Source organism: Leptinotarsa decemlineata, unplaced genomic scaffold (genome assembly GCF_025532065.1).
Source record: "Leptinotarsa decemlineata unplaced genomic scaffold, Ldec_3_MD MMD2_tig00000591_RagTag_RagTag, whole genome shotgun sequence".
Classification (NCBI taxonomy): Eukaryota; Metazoa; Arthropoda; class Insecta; order Coleoptera; family Chrysomelidae; genus Leptinotarsa; species Leptinotarsa decemlineata.
In genome coordinates this window covers 1-10538 of record NW_027412552.1, presented here as the reverse complement: position 1 = coordinate 10538, position 10538 = coordinate 1, and the positions used below count along the sequence as shown (strand labels likewise).

At 33.4% G+C, this 10538-nt stretch overlaps 1 long non-coding RNA gene across 1 annotated transcript; it reads right to left on the bottom strand.

Annotated features, from left to right (window-relative positions):
- Positions 1–2211: 2211 nt before the first annotated feature.
- Positions 2212–8358, bottom strand: LOC141481994 (uncharacterized). Its single transcript, XR_012465284.1, has 2 exons — positions 8312–8358; positions 2212–2582 (listed from the first exon to the last, which is right to left on the bottom strand). It is a non-coding gene; the product is annotated as an uncharacterized lncRNA (long non-coding RNA).
- Positions 8359–10538: the final 2180 nt, after the last annotated feature.

Genomic DNA, 10538 nt, shown 5'->3' with positions numbered 1-10538 from the left:
AATTTTAGGGGTAGCGTTTTCCACCCCTTACAACCATGGGTGAACCAAATAAATTACTGGCTGAGTGTGTTTTTGGTAGTACAAAACGTCAGGTTAATTTCAATATTGTAACTTCTTCAGTGCTTGTGAAAAAAATTGTTATACAAATTTTATGTACCCCCTTTAAGGGGCTGTATCTTAACAAGGGATGCTCCAATGAAGTTTCTTCATATGAAAGATCCTATCTTGTTTTAGATGAGGAATCACCTCCTCAAATGTTTTACACTCAGTCAGTTACACCCTGTAAATTGTCTCCAACCCTCTTTTTATTATATATCGACTACTTATTGGACTTATTTCAGGTTTTTTCATGTGAACTTTGAAAGGCACACTTTGATCGAGTAGTCTTTGGACGATACGGGAATTGGTTATTTTTGTTCAATTTTCGAACATATTCCTAATGAAGTATGAAAATTATGAGAAATGGGATATGATAGTCTGTTTTATACAAACCGGGAAAATGTGGAAGCAGCAGGCAATTTGTATCACCAGAGGTATCCAGAGAGTAGACAACCTTGAAAAAGAAAGGGCAAAATTATATGAATCAAACAGTGATAAGGAGTTGGAAGAAATAGCCTTTTTAGGAGCCTTTAAAAATAACGTCATCGCAAAATTTTAAAATATCAACAGGCCTATCAAGAACTAACGTCAGGACGATTTTGAAAAAGCACAAATTCTAGCTATACTGGTTCATAAAGGTGTCACCTGTATGTAGAAGACGTAGGAGAAGAAATATTTCCCTGTTTGTTCTCTATCATTATTATTGTTATTGAAGATTCATTTATAGTAGTAAAGTGAATAACGAGTCCCATCTTGAACCAAAAATGTCGAAAGAAGGTACTCTGAACTAATTGATACCCTTCTATCATTAGAATTATTACAATATAATAGTGTCACTAACAATAATGGTAGGATATTAGATCTCATTTTTGCAATCAAAATCACGTACAATATGTAGATAAATCTATAGATATAATATTAAATGAAGATCTCCACCACCCGCGGTTGAAATTCTACCAAAGGAAAAAACAATTCCATAAATTGACTTTCTAACACAATGTATACCGTAACTTTTCCAAAGCAAACTACGATGCTCTGAACATTGAACTCAGTGAAAAGGACTGGGCTGGAGTATTTTCTGGAAGGGACGTTGACACGTGTCTAAATGAGTTATACTCGACAATCTATGATCTTATTGACAAACATGTCCCCGTAATAAGAACAAAAACTAAGGAACTCATTCGACGTGGTTTTCTAGAGTATTCCAAAAATATGGAAGATAAAATCAATAGGAACTCGAAAATGTTTTGGAAATTCATTAAAAATTTGAGAAAAAATACAAATTGTTTAGAATGAAACAGAAAAAATACAAATTGTTTAGAATGAAACAGGCTATCGGAAATGAATGTTTAAATAGTAAACAAATAAATAGGACAAAAAGTTACATTGGAAATAAATTTAAGGGGTGCGTTTTCCACCTCTTACAACCATGGGGTAAACCAAATAACTGAAGATGCACTACAAAAACACACTTTTGTCTATTTTCCACTATATTTCTTTATTGTTGACCGGTTTCGGCTATTACACCATTTTCAAAACTAACTGATTACATTCAAATCTGAGTAATTTATACCTTTTCATACCTTTAAATGTAATCAGTTAGTTTTGAAAATGGTGTAATATAGCCGAAACCGGTCAACAATAAAGAAATATAGTGGAAAATAGACAAAAGTGTGTTTTTGTAGTGTATCCTCAGTGAACATGAATTTCCACAAAATAAACAAGTCGTCAATCGAAGAAGTAAACCAAATAAATTACTGGCTAAGTGTGTTTTTGGTAGTACAAAACGTCAGGTTAATTTCAGTATTGTAACTTTTTCAATGCTTGTGAAAAAAAGTGTTATACAAATTTTATGTACCCCCTTTAAGGGGCTGTTACTCAACAAGGGATGCTTCAATGAAGTTTCTTTATATGAAAGATCCTATCTTTTTTTCGATGAGTACTCACCTCCTTAAATGTTTTACACTCATTCAGTATATTGTCTCCAACCCTCTATTTATTATATATCGACTACTTATTGGACAAACCCCCGAATCCAATAAATCTTTGAAATACAGAGCTACATGTACATGAAGTTTGAAGAAATGGGTAATACCAGAAAAGACAAAAAAATTCAACTTTTTCATGTATTTCGAAAATAAAACCAATTTCAGAATATTTATACAAAAATCTTCGAAACATAGTCAAAACACGAAAAAGGATAAGATGAAATTTGTAGTCATAATATGATATAGTTGTAGTGCAGAGTATTTTGACTCCAATCAATCTAGTTTTCTCAAAAATTACTGTCAAGCATAAAATTACACCACAATCGTACAGTTAGAAAATAAAAAATTTCCACAGCTGATAACAAGGAGAATCCTGTGAAAAGCCCCAGTAGTCCACCAAAGTTTGCCAAGAAATCAAAAGGGCCATAGAGCTCGTTTCGTTGGGATGTCAGAAATTTATCCCTCTTGAAAAAAATGGATAACTTCGAAATATGGCTGAAACAAAAACAAACCGAGTTTTGTAACTTTTAAGAAATTTCGTTGAATGATCATTATCAGTCAGTCTATTCTAGTACCTGACAAAAAAACTATTTAGGATGCAAATTGAGTAATTAGAATCAATTAATTTATTTTAATTCATCAGTTCAGTATTCTAAACTTTTGTCCTTTTGCATAAATTTCAGAGTTAACAACTCGCATTGATCACAGGAATTTTCCGTAAATATATATATATATATATATATATATTATATATATATATATATATATATATATATATACTATCGCATAGTACACAACGGATGAACACCCGGAAAAACAACACATCATATATATATATATATATAATATATTATATATATATATATATTATATATAATATATATATATATATATATATATCACGCAGGCGGTCCTCGATTGAAGACAAAATGTGAAAAACCAGAAAAGTACTTGATAAAAATAGCTGCGTAAACGCGAGTGAAACATAAGTGGAACCACCTATTGGTGTGACACCCAAGTCAACTTGCTGAGTTTTTAAGTCAGTGTTGGTGGTTTGACCAATCAACCGACAACTGCGGTAGCAGAAATTTGGAAGCTAACCTGAAACGCCCATCGAAATCGAAACTATATGTTTCTAGAAATGATATGAAATGGTTTTTCACATTTTGTTTTCAGTCGAGGACCGTCTGCCCGGTACTGAGGATGCCCAATAGGCTGAAACAGCTGTCTACTGGTGGCTCTTAAATTGAAATCAATATGGGAATGATCAGAGAGTATTTATCTATTTATCTTTTGATTTTGATGGAATTATTTTCCAGCGGCTTGACTGCATTAACCTTTGTCGATTTTATATATATATATATATATAATATATATATATATATATATATATATATATATAATATATATATAATATATAATATATATATATTATATATATATATATATATATATATATATATATATATATATTATATATATATATTCAGATAGATATTTTTCGAGTGTGTATGATACAAATCAAGAATGGAATAATTCGTGGACACAACACTCAAAAAAAGAGGGGGGCAAACCGCGGACACGTGTTTCTGGCTATAGGCCTCATCAGCGCGGTGCAGCCAAGTGTAAAGATGGGCAACACTTGTTTGCCAAAATCAGAAAACATCACAAACGCACGGAGTCAACAACAGGAGCCAACCGCACATTGTGGTTCCAGTTAGAAGACACAGAATTCCCAGGCTACATCTAACATGACCACGGAGGCAGCTATAGCCCCCCTTTTTTTTTGAGTGTTGTGTCCACGAATTATTCCATTCTTGATTTGTATCATTCACACTCGATAAAATCTCTATCTCTGTATTTATATCCTGGACCCGGATGATGCACACAAAAAAATTACAGCTCTTCAAAAGTATATAATGAAAATCGATTGAAAATATAATGAAAGTGAATCCAGCATATTTTTATGAAACCACGAAATTTGTTTAGCCCCAAAACGTTTTAAAGGGGCATTGAACCCCTATAACCCCGCAAACTTTTCTATGCATTAAAATTATATTAATAATATTGTGATACCACCATTGGTTTCATTACATCATTTTTGATTTTTTTTGTCACGTAGCACCTTTTTAAAGAGCTAATTTTATCGACGTTTAAGCTGTTTTTTATTAAACTTTAAAATTTATCAGTTGGCTGTTCAACAAATGTAGTTTGCATGCATAATAATAACGGTTGCTCCAACAATTACATGCTGTATTTTATTGCGCATTTCAAGAGGATTGAGAAAAAATATAAATTATAGTTGAAAAAAAATTAAAAATACGCTTTTAAAGAACATCGAACTAAAATAGTTGAAAATATTTTTTTAAAATAAGCTTCAAACAATAACGAACGGAAAATACTAGTATTACTGTGAAAAGAGCGACGGGCGCTTGATATACACAAAATTTGACACAAAAAACTTATTGGAAAAAAAAAATTCAACTTTTCATGTCGATGTTCTTTAACAACGCGTTTTTATTAAATATATTTATTTTTCATTTTTTAGTTTCGTATGCTATAAACGCGTATTTTTTAATCTTTTTAAACTACATTTATTTTATCTAAACTTTGGGATCAGTAAGCCGCATATAGTTTAGAAAAATGACCATTGATATTCTCCGATTCCGGAAAGGAAGCCTGAAAATCAGCTACCAAGTCCAAGGAAGGCAGCAGGCCCGCAAAGTAGTGTTACAAATAAAGCAGCAGGCGCACGTGTTCATAAAAAAGACTTTTCTCAAATGAAGAAACACTTGTAAAGTGAGTTCGAATTATATCAACGAGTTTACGTTCAGCGCCATCTGCCCGCGAATAGATCAAGCAATAATGTTGATAATTCTGTCAATCACAGATCCCGAGCATTCAAACGGGAAAGAAGAGTTACAAACATACATACATACATACATACAGGTGAAGCTAATAAAAGCGTGTTGAAATAATTAATTAAAAAACTTTTTTTTACAATAGTTTTATATATTTGCAGAAATGGCAGATATGCATTTACGTCTGGTCAGGTGAGTTTGGTCAGGTTAAAACAAGGTTTCAAATAATTATCTGTAATTCTGGTGGTCACAAGTGAATGACAATGGTTGCAAGGCGTTATACGAAAAAGTATTCCAATCGGAAAATGTTTATGACTTAACAGATTTCGTGGTTCTATATGAAAAAGCTGCTCTATAAGAAAGCTATGGATACATTTCCATTACAGAACATTAAACAGTTAATGGAGAAATAAAAAAAATGACATTTCGTACTTTCTGAGAGCAGTAACTCATTTTGTGTACACATTTGTGGAATTGGCCACGGTGGTAGTGTGCCCGACTCACAATCGGAAGACCGTGGGTTCGACTCCTGCCTCGACCAGATATTTTCCTCGAGATAATTTATCTGGTTGAAGCTGGGATGATTCTGCAACCGTGATAGGAATCACACGTTTAAAAGGTAAGACCTCGTTAGTCCTTAGCTCGCAACAAGTTTCTCAACTTCTGAAAGTTGTCGTTCGTATGGGGGCGACAGCTGATTAACGGAAAAACATATTTTAAAACAGATTTACATTGAGATGAGTTATATCCAATCTAGTTAATTTTGACCTCAGAATATGTGGTTCAATTGTTTGTCACATTCTGTATATTGTCAATAAGTGTCATAATGGTCATGAGTCATAATGGACATTTATGGTGAATTTAGAATTAACTGCTGAACTCTTATACAAACAGTGATCTTGAACTTGCGGTCAATCTTTTACGAGTAGGTCTCAGTTGAATTGTCACAAATGTACCTGAGTAATACGTTCAACTAAAGAAAAAATAATTTTTGAATAATTATTGTTATATGAATATTGATTTTAAAAAACATGTTTTTTCTATACAGTTCATAATGGAATCGAATCATATATCATCCATTAACTGATTCGTGACAAAATTATGTGAATTGGGTGCTTCAGATTGTTATGTTATCCAAATTGGTGCTGGTGTATATAGCAAGTGTCTCATTCTGAAATATTGGATGCCCACCATTGGGGATGACAGTGTTCCATGTAAGTGAAATTTAAGTGAAAAAATTTGTTATGGGGAATTTCAATCACTATTTGAGAAATTGTTGATGATGTTGGCATATCGGTTGGCTCATGACATGCAGTTTTTCTGTAAATTTTTGGGCATAAACTTGTAGCATTCCATAATTGCTGAATTTTGACCAAAAAAAACCGCGCATGAGCATCGCTCAGAAATTTGTTGAATGACGTCAACGACGATCCAGATCTACTCAAAAGGGTCAATACATTACATTCAATACATTAGACCACAATATTCTGTGTAGGAAAATGTCAAGTCTCGGATTTAGTAAGGACTGTAGATCTATTGAAAAGTTACTCAGGAATCGAACTCAGTCAGTATGTCTGGATGGAAAGTGTTCTTAGTGCTTTACTCTGACTATGGAGTACCTCAGGGCTCTATCCTGGTTCCATTCTGTTCTCTCTTTATATATCTGACTTTCATAAAATAATTGATCATTGCACAGTTCATTATTATGCAGATGACACTCAGTTATATTATTGTTTTCCTCCAAGTAACTGGCAGGAGGCAATGAAAAAAAATCAACAGCGATCTATCTATAGCCCATAACCTGAAATTGATTCTGAAAATCTCAGCTGATACTTTTTGGCCCGAAACACAAAAGGTGGGAAATTGAAGGAATATTGAAATTAAACTTGGACAAGACTTACTACATATAATTACAGAAAAACAAACTTGTGTTTGTGGCTAGATGCTGATCTGAGATTTCACAAACATATAAATTCACATTGTCATAGCTCGTACAGTATCTTACGTCAACTTTATAAAAGTTGAGATTTAATGACTTCCAAACTGAAGTTGAAACTTTGCGAAACCCTCATATTGTCTAGATTAGCAAATTGCGGTATAATCTACGGGCCTGCTTTGATACAAAATGATGTGAATCGCTTACCAAAAATACAAAACAATTGAGGATACACTACAAAAACACACTTTTGTCTATTTTCCCTATATTGTGAAAATAGGGAAAATAGACAAAAGTGTGTTTTTGTAGTGTATCCTCAGTGAACATGATTTCCACAATAAACAAGTCGTCAATCGAAGAAGACAAAACAATTGCATTCGTCTTTCTTATCGTTTGAGAAAATTCGACTATATATCCCCCAATCAAGAAGTCAGGTTGGTTACGATTGCTAAAAACCTGGCATTTCTACTACTCGTCAATACATATAAATTCCTCATTTACAAGAAGCCAAATTATATTAATGAAAGATATAAAACTTTCAGATCTCAGAATAATTCGAGGGCAACGAAACCGTAACACTTTCATTAATCCCAAACACTCGACAGCCTCCTTTTGTCGTAGTTTTATTTACAACTCTATTGAATAATATAACGCTCTGCCCAGTGAATATAAACACTACTCCATATATAATTTCAAGAAAAAGTTGAAAACATACCTAAAGTCTTCTGGATAGATAATATATTCAGGTTATGCGTTGCTCATATGGTTTTCCCTTTGTTTCACTTTTGTGTATGTTTTGCTATATATTTTATCTTATTTAAGCTTGATAGATTTTTATAATTAATTTGAAATTTATAACCTTTGTTTTTTTCTTAGTTTCACAAAGATTCATGAACTACTCACTTGCCAATGTATACTAGTGATCATTTTTATATTTCTATATAATACATGCCATACCATAGGTTAAGTTGTAAAACAGCCTGGCTGAACTTCGTCCTTTCATTGATTTTGTATCTACTTGTTCTTTATAAACAATATATGTCAATGAATAGAGCCCATTTATCATTATTATTATTATATCTGATTCAATTTCCATAATGAATTTTAGAGAACAAATTGAATAGAAGAAACTGTTGTTTTTTGTATAATACAATGTTCATATATAAGTAGTTGTTTCGAAAAAGTATTTTCCTTTCTTCACTTCTTTGCATGATCTACACATCTTTTGCGAAGAGTTCACTTTGAGTCTCATAACTTTCGGCCTTCCTTTGGAAAATTCCATATTTTTTGTACGAAGATGGTGAACTAGAGAGCCAAAACTTTTTTTTCCCAACAACGCTAAAATTATACCACTTCCAATTTGAACAATAATGAACTAGTGTGACACTGATATTTTACAGAATTTTTTCACAGTTACAGAAACTTACAGTTCCGAAACGTTCAATAAGTACATTTCCTCAGGAACGTAATTGCTCTTTCGGCTTGCAATTTGCTTCTTCCATGAATATAATGTACTGCTAGTTTCTACATCATATGATTTCCGTACACAGAGGCATGCAATTGCAGGTGGAATCAACATCAAAATATTCCATCTAATAGGCTGGTCAGCTCAAATTCCTTAATATCATCTAAAATCAGAAAAGTCGTCAGCAGGTTGTCAATTAAATTATTTCATCGGATCGCTGGGATTTTTCATGAGACAGACAGGGGTTCCTCAGGAGTCTATTTTAGGTCATTCTTTCTCATCATAAACCACTGCAAATATTTCAAATGGGATGGACGTTGTGGAGTGCAGGCTTATGCAGTTGATACACAGTTGTATCTGAACTTCAATATGGTGAGCCCAGATGCAGCTATGGAAATCATTAACGATGAACTCAAAAAGGGTAAAGTATGAGCTTGAGGAAATTATGCAAAGCTGAAATTGGATGAACCTTAATTAGGTTTCTTTGTTAATGAAATAATATAAATATTCTAAAAAAAAAACATGGTTATCCACATAGACAACATAGAAATCCCTTACAACTCTCTTACTCCCTCATACTCATTGATTCTGTTATGCATTTCTCCCAGCACATCAAAAGTCTGGTTGGATCACTTGAGGTGATTTGGAGTAATAGGCATATTCTCACTTTCAAATGGAAACGTACACTTTGTGAGTCACTTGTTACGAGTCACTTCAACTACTGTTTACTCATTTAACGGTCCATGCTGGACGATCGTTGTTAAATGCGAGTTTAAAAATACAAAATAGTTGTTATAGGCTCATCTTTGGGATAAGTAAATATGAACTCATCTCTCATAGACTCATTAAAAATAGTAAGGACGACTTCACTCAAGTACCTTCGTTGAAAAACTTTTGAATAATCCTGATCCACCAATCCCCTGATCCCCGGTCTCGAATCCATACGAAGAATCTCAGAAACAAGTGTACCTCCAGCGTTCCTCAGCATAAACACCGCAATTTTTCAAAGGACTATTTGTCATAATGCAAACCGTACCCATGGAAAATTGGACAATTTTCAAGGAAACCTCCTGTTTTTCAACTAGGTAGACGAAAACTGATGACTGTGTGAGAGGGTCAAATTTTATGACAAACCTAATGGTAAAAACCCATATCGATATCTATTATCGTTTCTGATTTACGCATGTCTCTCGAAAATGTACATTTTCGAACAGATGCTGTACTTTTTTCCTGTCAAAAATTATTGTTTGTTTGAAAAACATTTCCAAAGCGCTCCACGAGAGATCAAATGGTGTGGTAAACTCCTTTTTTTCACATGAGATATCAATCCAGATTTAAAATTATCCTATGAATATGAGTGTACCGACAGAAAGTTAAGAGCTTGCGTATTATCGTGCGCATTGTAAGGCCATGAAGAATGCGAAGATTGTGGAAGTTTCAATTACATGGCCATTCAGAAGAAAATCTACAACTCCTTTGTGAACAATGCCAAACTGGAAAATTCACATAGATAAGGCACTAAAGCTCGAAATTCTGTATCGCGAACATGCTCAACAGTCATTTGCAGATGGCACACTTTGTTTTTCAGCAGATTTACAAAAACTAATTATGTTGCCACGTGGTCGATAGTTTCAAAAACTTATCTTCACAAAAAGGATCGTTTTATATAACGACGAAAGCTTCGTTCCAGTAGGGAATAAATCAGATAATAAACCACTTGCGTGTTTATGGCATCAGGGTATCACTGGTCGAAAAGAGGAGGACATTATTAGTACCTTCTACGCTTTTTTTTTGAAATATAGAGATTCACCACGTATTGTTCTGTGGTTGGGACAACTGCTCCCAGTCAAAATAAAATTGGTGTTTTCTGAGTGTTTTTGGTATACGTCGTAAAATCAGATGACGTGGCCGTTGATGAAATTGATATACAGTACTTTGTTCCTGGTCACACCTTAATGTCAGCTGATAGCTTTTTACCACAGGTGGAAGCTGCTTTGAAGAAACAGAAAGAGACATACGATTTCAGGGATTTCTCACAATATGTTCAAAGTGCCAATAAGTCAAAAAGTGGACGTGAAAACAATGAAACACACAGACTTTTTTCTCTGGAAGGATTTCAAGTCGCAACAAAAAATTCAAAATGCAGAAAACAGATTATACTTAGAAGACATCGTCCATATAAAAGCAGA